This window comes from Thunnus thynnus, chromosome 24 (genome assembly GCF_963924715.1).
Source record: "Thunnus thynnus chromosome 24, fThuThy2.1, whole genome shotgun sequence".
Classification (NCBI taxonomy): Eukaryota; Metazoa; Chordata; class Actinopteri; order Scombriformes; family Scombridae; genus Thunnus; species Thunnus thynnus.
The window spans coordinates 15,239,788-15,250,985 of record NC_089540.1 but is presented as its reverse complement, the minus strand read 5'-3'; the positions used below and the strand labels follow the sequence as shown (position 1 = coordinate 15,250,985).

The window sequence follows — 11,198 nt, the reverse complement described above, 5'->3', positions numbered from 1 at the left end:
ACAGCTTGATTTAGATTAAAGTGGTACCTTTGAAGTGTCGGTAGGAGAAAGTCTCGTCTCCATACCACTCCATGGCAAGATCAGGTCCATGTTTCCACTCTATACTGGTGATGGGATTCACTACAGAGGTTGGTGTGAGAACAGCTTTGTCACCTATTTTCCCGTAGAGTGGTTCTTCTGTAAAATAAAATAAATTAAATACAAGTGAATGCAAATTTCTCTGTTTAATTACTGAAATGTATTTTTTCTTTAATCAAGTGTGTCCTGCTCTAGTTTTAGTAAAAACTAAATAAAAAGTAAAGTACAAAGTACAATATTTTCCTCTAAAATGTAGTGGAGCATAAAGTAACATAACATAGAAATATTCAAAATAACAAGCAGTAAAACTTTATTTAAAGCCTCCTGTTTAGCATTTACAGCAGTATTTAACATTTAACACACTATAATGTCAATTTTTAAAGCAAATATAAGTGTTTGTTAATGTATTTGTCAATGATTGTAACTCCTCATGTGGGATCCATAACTGTAATCAGATAAAGACAATTTAGTAAAACAGTTATAATAATATAAAATATGTCTTCATAGGAGAAGTTATAATTGCTGACAAATACTGTACATTAATAAACATTTAAAGGACAGGTTAACAGTTTTTCAACTGTGTCTTAAAACAACAGTCAGGTGTCCATATGAACAGTGAAAGAGGTTTTCCTCGCTGTAATCATTCCTCCTGTTCATACTGGATATTAAAAGATCCTTCAAATGTTCTTTCAATGTAAGTGATGGAGGCCAAAATCCACAGTGTGTCCACACAGTCATTTAAAAGTTGATGTGAAGCTTATATGAGGCTTCATCAGTCTGAGTTAGTCATATCAAGTGGATATCTGACACATTTACAGTCTTTAACATCAAATTCCCTCTTTGTGTTTCCTCGGACAGTGACAGTCAATGATTTGACTCATTTGGACGTTGAAGCTTCATATTAGCTTCAAATAAACTTTTAAATACATTTTTGCACAGAAGGAGGACTGTGGATTTTGTCCTCCATCACTTCCATTGTAAGTGCATTATGAAGGGATCTTCTAATGGTCAGTATGAACAGGAGGAATGATTACAGCAAGAAAAACATGTTCATTTGGGCTCCTGACTGTTATTTTAAGACAGACTTGAAATGTGAATCCGTCCTTTTAACATATACTTACAACTACATTATAGTGTGTTATAAACATTCATTAAATATTAATGTTTGTAAATGTTTATATACATCTTATTAATTCTAAATAGGTGGACTTAAGGTGGTACCCAAGCACCTCAGCTAATTTCCATCACTGATTCTAGTCTATTTCTAATTTAGGGGACAAATATCCCTTTAAAACCTCTTTACCTGCCTTATGACCCCTCATCACATCAATATTCCTTAAACCAGATTTATAAAACTGTTCACAGCCAAATATTCACAGTTATAAAAGGCTTCAAATATACATTTCTGTTGTCACAGTTCATGTAAATGTGTACATGTGGTAAACAGAAACTAGACTCTATCTAACCTGAGGGTGTCGTCACAAAATTAAAATTGAAACCAAAAAATATAACACAAACAATGCACAGAATCATAACATGATATCATAATTTTCTCAACATGTCAGTTAAAAAATTATAAAAGTTAAAACAGTTTAAATGATCTAAAACTTACTGTTGGCTGCCACTGCGGTCCATAATAGAAAGTAAAGCAGCAACATCTTCTTGTTCTCAGTTGGGCTTCAATAGAAGTAAGATAAGATATTTAAAAACATATAAAAACATTTTTATAAAGTATATATAGATTTATAAATGTATTCAGAAAGTTAAAAAGTAGGAAAGGCTTCTGTTGACAGCTGTAGCTGAGAGTGAAGGAGGAAGTAAAAGCAGCAGAACAACAAGAAGTGGTTCACATACATGACGAACTTCTGACTGAGCAGCTGTCATTTTATTTATATTTCATTAAATGTTTCAGTCACTCTGTAAGTTAGTGTCATAAAGAGAGAAGATCAGTTTCCTTAAGACAGAACTGTTGATTTACTGTTGCCTCTAAAACACAAACATGAAGAAAGAGTGAAACAAAAGAAATAAATCAATAAAAACATTTCCTTCTGCTATTTTGATGTGGAGGGTTTTAAGGGCCAAAACTAAATATATAAACACATAAATAATTACATAACTAATTCTTAAATATATGAGTAAATATATAATTATAACAACAAAATGCTTAAATAAATGAATAGATAAATAATTGTGTAATTCAGTGCTTAATTATCACCACAAATAAATCACAAATTAAATCAGACATTAAATATATAAATGTTATTTATCTATTTATAACTTTCTTTCTTTCTTTCTTTCTGTATATATACTTCCATTTATCCATAGAGTAACTTGCTGCAGTGAAATAAATAAATGCGTCATCTTCATCCATCAGCAGTCAGGGGGTCGGACTCTGCCCTGTGATTGGTGGTTGAACTTGAATCTGCTGCTTTTGCCTAATTCAAGATGGCAGCACCTGGTGCAGATTTAAATTAAATCTTGTGTGTTACAATAGTAGATATGTCGGCTGTAGCTGAACAGATGGAGGCAAATTACAGTTCCTGTGCTTTATTAGATCAGATTGACGGCTTCACTGAATGAATTGGAATGATATTGACCCGACTGACACAGAAATGAATGAAGCTGTATTCAGGATCTCAGATCCTGCTGGTCTGTAATACTGTTCATTCACCAATCAGAGTCTTTAACCCGCCCCCTGACTTTTGATGGATGAAGTTGACACATTTATTTGTTTTGCTGCAGCAAGTTACGCTATGGATAAATAAAAGTATATATAAATGATGAAATTAGATTATAAATAGATAAATAAATGTGTGAATAAATGAATGAAGTAATTAATATACATGTGAATAAATAAATAAATAAACAAACATAAATTTAACTTATATTTAAAGTCATATTTAATTTGTAATTTATTTATTTATGGTGACAATTATTATTAAGTAATTATTTATTCATTCATTTATTTAAGCATTATATTATTTATGTATTTATATATTTAGTTTCAGCCCTTAAAACCCTCCATATAAAACCTCCATAACTAGGAGCAAAACATGTCAACCAGACACAACACACACATCTTAAAAAAAGAAACAATGGAAGAATTACTTTTAATTAAATTAATACATAATATTTTTTTAAAAATGAAGTAGCTGGTGTTTAGTCCAGTGGTTCCCAACCTGTAGGGTTCAGACCCCCCAAAGGGTCAGAAAGGAAAGAAAAGAGAAAAACTAAATGTTCTGCTGCTGTGTTTATTTGTTTTTTCTAGCTTCATATTTGCTTTTCAGTGAAATATTGTATAATTTTACCTCTCTGGACCCACTAGCAATTCTATAAATGAAACCATCTGAAAAGTAAAGAGGTCCCAACTAGATGCTGCTTTTTGGTCACAGGGGTCACAAGCCAAACAAGTTGAGGAGCACTGGTTTGATCTTTAACACTGCATTGGATTTTATATGTATGATTTTTTCAAAATGTAAAATCACAATCTGTAAACTAACTACAATAAACAAATCAATCAATCAAATAAATGGACTGGAGTAAAATGTAGTGGAGCATAAAGTAGCATAAGTGACGGAGTCATTTTGTGCAAAACTGCATTTAAAAGTTGATGTGAAGCTTATATGAGTCTTCAGCAGTCTGAGTTAGTCATATCAAGTGGATATCTGACACATTTACAGTCTTTTTAACATCAGATTCCCTCTTTGTGTTTCCTCTGACAGTGTTTCCCTGTTGAGCTGTGGTGGAAGTATAGTAACAAAAAGAACTTTGGCACTAAAAAGACTGTAACGTTGAAAGATATCTACTTGATTTGACTCATTTGGACGCTGAAGCTTCATATTAGCTTCAGATAAACTTTTAAATACATTTTTGAACAGAAGGAGGACTGTGTATTTTGTCCTCCATCACTTCCATTGTAAGGTCATTATGAAGGGATCTTCTAATGGTCAGTATGAACAGGAAGAATAATTACAGCAAGAAAAATAGGTTTCTCTGTTCATTTGGGCTCCATTTGGACTATTTTAACACACATCTGTTAAATTGTGTCCTTGTCCTGAGAGGAGAGAGAGGTCAGCGGTTTCCATCTGTGATTTTGACTAAATGTTTTTTCTGTCTAATATTTGACGACGTGAAAAAACGGAAATAAATGATCAGGTTAAATCTCCCCCTCTGTCTCCACATGAGTCCTGTAGTATAAATATAAACAGGTCTATATTCACCTGTAGACACATGAAGTCAAAGCTGTTCTCCAGCGGCTGTCCGGCTGAGCGGAGCCACATTTAGGGTCTCAGACAGCGGGGAGAGCAGCGGCTCATCTCCGCCTCCTCCACAGGCTGATTCAGGCAGGAAAACCTGAAAAGTGTTGGGACACAGTAATAAAAACACTGTGCTGAACTACTGACGATCAGTTTACTTCAACTGTTAACGTTACTCCACACATTCAAACTCAACTGCAAAATGGCGGAAAATGTTACAGGCGTTAATTGTGAGTTCACAATTAAGCTCCAAACGACACTTTTAACAACCAAACGACAGATTTCTGTTGTTTATAGAGGAGCTAATTTAACAGTAGTTAATAATAACATGAACAAAGAGCCATTAAAGTGTAAAACATTGGAAACTGTCGGTTACATTACCTTAAGATGGAGAAAAGAATCTGCGTCACGATGTCAGATAAAGTAAAAGTGAAAGTAAATGTCACCAGGAAATATGAGGGAATAGAGGAAGTGTTACAGATAAATGATTGATTTTGGGTACATCCGTTGGTATTTCCCTTTATTTGTCATGGCCTAAGAGCCGGGTCATAACTCTATATTCTGTCACATTTAGTGACCCGCAGCAGGTAGGCTACACTATAGTCTGTTATGGCAAGTCGTTAACATTTAATCGAACCACACTCCTATCTGTAATTACATTTTATATATCCATAATAGTGTTTTTCCTAGTCAAAACTGTATTTTCAGTAGTCTGAATGATCATTAAAGAGATCCACAATAACATTCTTACTAGTAGAAATTGTATTTCAAGATACCGACAACGTTGATTGTACAAGTCAAAAATAAATTTAAGATACATTTAACAACTAGTCTGGATATGCATCGCAGATATCCAATTCAGTTCTTCCTTGTCAATTTTTTAAAAATTTATTTATTTCACTGCAGCAAGTTACACCATGGATAAATAAAGGTATAAATAAAAAAAAATTATAAATAGATAAATAAATGTGTGAATAATTAAGTAAATAAATTAATATATGAATGAATAAATAAATACATGAATATCTAAATAAATATATATATAAATGAATAAATACATTCAAAAATAAATTTAATATTTATATATTTAACTATTTTGCTGTTGTCACAGTTAATGTAAATGTGGGCATGTGCATTGATAAACAGAAGCTGGACTATCTATTTAACCAGAGGATGTGGTCACAAAATTAAAATTGAAATATAACACAAAACATGCACAGAAATATACCATGATATTAAAATTTTCTCAACATGTCAGTTAAAAACATTTAAAATTATCCAAAACTTAATGGCGCTGACTCTCACTGTGATCCAGAACAGAAAGTAAAACAGCCACATTTTCCTTGTTCTCAGTTTGGCTTAAATACAAGTAAGACACATAAGTTCACAATGATTCTGTTGATATTTAAACATATTTCAAGTATATAGAGATTAAAAATGTATTCAGAAAGTGGAAAAGTTGGAAAGGTTGCCGCTGACAGCAACATCCATCCATGGCAAGATCAAGGAAACTATAAATGTTTTATAGTGTCCTTGGGCAAGGTCGAATCTAGGTCTAGATGGTTACCTTAGATTTGCAAATCTCTCGCGAGATTTGTACGTGTTGTTTCTTCATTGTGTGCATTGTAGAAAATAATTATGTTTTATGCTGTGACAACGCTGTGGTTAACTTCTGGTTAGGTTCAGGCACAAAATACATTTAGTTAGTGATAGTAAAAAAAAAAATCAGAATTTGGGATCACTCTCGTGAGATCTTTCGCAAATCCAGGGTTACCGTCTAGACACCTGACGAGCCGCCGTCATTTCATATTTTATTACTGTATGTTTCAGTCACTCTGTAACTGTCATAAAGGGAGAAGCTCGATTTCATTAAGACAGCGGTGCTTCAACACTCACTATTAACATTCCAAGTGTCAACAACAAAACAAGACACTGAAACTACACTTACATGCAACCAACTCTACCCGTTTAGAGTGACTCAATGTAGAACACCTCTACAACTACATTCATAAAACACTGCAAACTCTGGACGTGGTACCAACGCACCAGAGACCAATACAACTGATTATGCACTTTCTCTGACGTTTTTACATCACAAACAATGAACAACAGCATTAAAATACAAGTTTTGCAGGTAAAATATGAGACTCATGTAGCTGTTATATCAGTGTATTGTGAGGCGGCTGCTCTGCAGGTGCGCTTGATTTGACAACTGTGGTAACTGGGCAGAGATAAGCCTCTTGAATTTGCACCCGAAATTGAGAGTGTACACAGTTAAATCACAATCACTGACAAAACACTCAATACAGAGGGAAAAACAAGATACATCCGCAGATAGAAACAGATAAAAGAGTAAGAGGAGTTAACAGATAATTAGAATAGTTATAATTAGAATTAAGTTCTTTTTCAAATCAAACATCTTAAAATAAAAGTGGAAAGTATTGTTCTTTTAACTGCACTTATAACCTTTTTCTTGACTCAAATGTAGCTTAACCATGTCATGTAATATGCTACTACAGAACACTTTAACAACAAATATTACTGGGACAACTACAGAAAATTGCACATGAACATTTAATATCCAGGAAGTCAGATCATAGACAGCGATGAACGGGCCCTCACACCTCACATGCATCGGACGGAGCGCCAGCTGTCGTATCGCTACTGGAGGTCCGTTGAGATGGCGCTGAATTTTCAGAATTATCGGACACTTTGTGAATGGGTAAAATATTATTTACTGTGTGCAGTTTGTGGCGCTGGAGATGACATATTAGAAATTGTGTATACTACATAAGTGAAATATTAATGCAGCAATACATTTACCAGAATATAATCAATATACATTTTCATGAAAATTGGACATTGCATGTAGGAGATAACTATCACTTCCTGTGACTCTAAAGAACACCCACTAATTATATGTCATGTTGCTGTATATCATGTGCAGACCACACCATGTAAATTTCATGTAAATCGGAGGATGTTTGTCACATAAGGCTGACTTCCTGTTGTCAGTAGGTGGCGCTAGGACTATGACTCAATATTGACATGTAGATGTGTTCAGGCTTGGACTCCTATCAAGCATGAGAAATTTGGGGCGGATTGGACAATGTAAAGTTGAGTTACAACAACTTCCTGTTCAAAGCCCCAAACATGATTTGGGCCAAATTGATTAGCACGCCACGCCAATGGTGTTCAATGAAAACCGAAAAGCTTCGCAATTTAGTATCGCAAAGGTCTTTAGATGTAACCTACCAAAATTGAAGGCGTTTTGACTCAAAATGGCTGACTTCCTGTTGGGCTTAGGGTATGGCTCCAAGAGGTTCTTTGAAAGTTTGGACATGATACATGTACCTTCCAAATTTGGTGCATCTAGGTGAAACCTATATGTGGGGGATTCAACATTTCATGGGGGCGCTATCGAGCCATTTTGCAACACCCATGTCCAAGACCCATAAAACATATAAATGTTCACAATTCTGATGCATGTGGAAAGTTTCGAAAATTGTGGTTAATTTGGACAAAAAACAATAATTCCTTGCATTACAACAGGGCCTTCACACTACTCAGTGCTCAGGTCTTAATAAATAATGGTGTGATGGAAAATCAAAGCTCTGAAAGACTGTCCATCAGTCAGGTGAATCCAAAAAAGTTAAAAGAAAACTAACAAATATGTAATCATTGAATAAGGAATAAAAAAGTCCTCAGCCAACATGCTGTATATGGAGACACTGAAGACTGTCATAAGTTTCTCATTGCAAAGTGAAGTCAGTGACTGTCAGTAAGCTGTTTCTCAATCTTTGACCTTCCTGTTTTTCTAACAACAACCAGTGTGACATTTTATCTCAGCAGCTGCAGACGGACAGAAAGAGAAACTAAATTTGAAAAGTGAGCGTGAGAATGAACTCCTGTTTCTCTCATGTTGTTCTGATTGTAGAATTGACTGATTCTGACATTTTCAACATTTCAAACATTACAGTTTTCTGAAGAGACCGTTTCACCCTGTCACTACTAAACATTTTTCCCTTTAATTTTTAAATGTTAAGTCTCTGTTGAGCTGTTCTGGAGTTCTGGTAAGAAAGTTGTGTATTCATGTACCACTTATTCAGGTGATATTTTAAAATTACACAAGTTAAAGCTACTGAACAGTATAATATTCAATTAGTCAATATTGTACTAACTAATGCAGGTTGTAGGAGGACAACAGCTTGTTCTTTAATACTCCTACAAGACTAATCTGGCCATAGTTAAAGTAAACTGTCAACTGTGTATTTTCATTTTTAATCAGTTAGTAAGTGCACAAAAAATATTTTTGATCTATAATCTCTGTTGTAAATTTCAACTGAATTCACACTGGAAACCTCACTTGGTGTTGTGAAGTGCAGCCTCACAGAGCTGCTTAACTGTAGACTCTAACCAGCCTTCCTTCTTGAATTAATGATCAGTTTCTTATAATTTAATATTAGTTTTGATATCTGTATTACATTCATGACATTTTTTTTAATCTCATCTCATTCATTGCACTTACATAAAAAGGATTTTTTTTCTTTTTTTGTCAGAAGCTGAATTGTGTTTTTGCTTTCCAGCACATGAAAACACATCCATGTATTACTCAAGCATGGTTTATTGAAATTACCCTGTGACTGTAATAGGAGAAGTAAGATGAGTGGATGCAACATCCTGACAGTCTGAAAATTGAAAAGAAAAATTTGTACTTATTAAGATTATACAAATCAAAGATACAATAAGTCTTCACTTAGTGGAAAATGACAGAGTGAAGAAATCTACAAACAAATACAGTAATAATGTTTATAAAGATTATTGCTTTGCTTCTTCTGTTTCTCTAGATTTCTTCTTTGCTTTCTCAGGGCATGTTGTCAAGTGTGACTTCCTGTTTGACTAAACCACAGAGGAAATTAGAGCTTGTTTGAGAAGAACTAGTCCTGCACGTATCACTGGTAAGTACGTGACAAAACATACATGTTGGATTTCTAATATGCTTGCATTATCACGTATTCAGTTTTCAGAGTGATGCACCACAGCTTCTCTCCACCAACCATAAAACCAACATACAGTTCTGAAAGTCCATGTCTAAAATATACTGGAAGTCTAACTTGTGTTGTTTACATTTTCTTTATTATTTTGGTTTGTTTTGTCTTGTGTTTTGAAGTTCGTCATTTTAGGGATTTCATATTGAAAAGCTGCAAATGTGGAGGGTACCCTCTTGATTTTATCTAACTCAGGCTATTGAACCTTCATTTTAGTCTAAGTTGAATTTAACAACGCATTTTTTCAGGAACTGAGTAATTGACTCCCATCATTTACATTTAAGTCTGACAGTATTTCAGGGCAAATATGAACAGGAGGAACAATTAGAGACCAACAACTATTTCAATGTACATACGGGCCTTAAGAATTATTGTCACACCAGCTGTTTGATGTGATGAAATTGGACCATTTTAACTACGAATTTTGAGTTGCCACAAAGTGAAATGTGACGATGGGAAACAAATAAGGTTAATCCCCAAAGTTATGTGAGACATGTGAGATTTTCACTCAACAACAACAACAATAAGAGTCATTGCTGTAAAATCAATAACAGTAAAGGTCTAATCTTCACTTTGAGCAGCTACAACCTTTAAACACTGCTTTCATGTTAACACATCAGTAATTTCACACAACTATTATTTAAAAGAACTTTTGACATTTAGATTAATTTTAACAGTCTTCTCTCCATGGTTTAAAGTTTATTATTAACAAATGCAGTGAAATATTGAATTAAAGATATATGTTTTATTGTGTCATTTACATATTGTAGGTAAGCAAAATAGTATTTCTTCCACATCTGTTGAAGTATGAAGTTATATTCAATAAGTATTTCTTACTCTTATCTTTAAGTTGCACTTTTGAAAGTATGTGGTTTTGACCTTTAAAGTCAAAGGAGTTCATCATTTCCTATAAAAGGTTTGTATAAATATACAATCATACTTTTAAATGTATGAAAAATCCAACAGTCCAATTTAAATAGACTATAATGATATAATGCCTTATAAACAACAGAGAATTTGTTTTTGAATGCAAAATATAGTCTGCACATTGTTTTACCAGTCTTATTCTTTTAATTACTGTGGACAGAAGAGCCTTGATTTCTCTCAAAAAAAAGACACTGATTGAAAGTAACGATTTAAAATCTTATTATATCCTGTTATTGTCTGTATTTTTAATCTGACCTGATTTAAATTCTTACTTGCTGACATTCAGCGGGCCACTGGGCCTCAGTAAATTAACCTGCACCTGAGATCCATTTCTACTTGACCAGAAGGACCAAAGGTTGAGGTGGGATCTTCTTCTTCTATGCTGTGTTCTTTAAATGCTGGAGGTTTCCTGTTGTTTTGTACTTGACATTCTTGGGAGTGCAAATGTCACAGTTTGAGATTAATCCCAACTCAGTTTATTCAGGAACGTTTTGTGTTCATAACATGAGTGATTGAACGGCTCGAGTGGAATTTATTCCTTGAGCTAGTTTCATCAGAATCACCCCTTAAATCCTGGAAGAAAATGGTTCACATAAGCTTATTTGCTTTCATCTTATTCAGGCTTCTGTACCTTTTATTGCATTTCCAGACTATTTTAGGATTTACAAACATCACATACACCAAGGACTGCATGCACTGCCTAAGCTATTGTGCCTTACATGTGTACATGTATAAAACCAGATGGACAGTACTGATCTGTTACTCAAGTATTAACATTTTCCTCTTAATCAGCAGTCTGGAGTTTGATTCTAAAATTTCTTCTACAGTTTGCTTTGTTGCGTGTTACTGAACTTGACCACAAAGGATCTTAAGTTTGATTTTTAGCATC

The 11,198-nt window shown here is 34.0% G+C and overlaps 1 protein-coding gene across 1 annotated transcript in view; it reads right to left on the bottom strand.

Moving 5' to 3' along the window:
* LOC137177281 (uncharacterized) overlaps window positions 1-11,198 on the bottom strand; it is a 227,594-nt gene that overhangs the window by 148,384 nt on the left and 68,012 nt on the right. The gene's annotated exons all lie outside the window — the stretch shown is intronic.